The following is an 801-nucleotide window of genomic DNA, read 5'->3' as shown; positions in this document are numbered from 1 at the left end:
CATACGCATCGCTCCAAGTCGTCGTCGCCGTCCACGACGTCATCTCTTGGCGTCGCGCTGCCTACGTCTCCGCTCGAAGGCGGAGTCTCTGACTTCTCACAATGCAAGAGATTCTGGATGGCTGCGGTGAGTGCGGCTGGTTTTGACAGCTTCTCGTCATTCGTTGCTAACACGGTTTAGCGTAGCCCGAACAACAGCGGCTTAAGAGTGGGTCAGTTGTCTCCCATCCTCTCCTTTGTCCCTCCTCTTCAGTTGTTCTCCATCGGCTGCGGGAGCCATATTCATGGTTTCTCAGTGTTTGGTGTCGGAAATCAGCTCTGAACGGCCATTGTCGCCTCATTTGAGGAAACGAGCTCTGGATGCGGTCAATATTGAGCTTGTCGAATAGCACAGGGCTATCCAGCTCCGCGGCAAATGCGACAAGATGGCGAACCCTAGAAATTTCGCTCAGCCGTTCGCGAGCGTTTCCCGCGGACGTTATCGCCGAAAAACTCCTCCTCGAAGTCTCCGTTCTAACTGGCGAACATTTCTACTTGTTCGATGATGCCTGGAATCTCGTTATCGTGTTCTTCTGCCAATGACAGAAGCGGGTTGCTAGATGCGAAGGTCTTTTTTTGCTTCCCCGGACTTCTCTGATTTCCTAGGATCGACCCCATGATTCAGGCACATCGGAGAACTTCCCTCCACGTCAGCGACTCATGGGAGATCTGCCGAGCCATCGTTAGAGATACAAGCTGAGATTGATCTCACCGATTCTCATATTTCAACCCCCGGGACATCGAATGGTCTAATGAGGAACTT

The sequence above is a fragment of the Galendromus occidentalis genome, unplaced genomic scaffold (genome assembly GCF_000255335.2).
Source record: "Galendromus occidentalis unplaced genomic scaffold, Mocc_1.1 scf7180000077430, whole genome shotgun sequence".
NCBI lineage: Eukaryota > Metazoa > Arthropoda > Arachnida > Mesostigmata > Phytoseiidae > Galendromus > Galendromus occidentalis.
Note: the sequence above shows the minus strand (reverse complement) of the source record.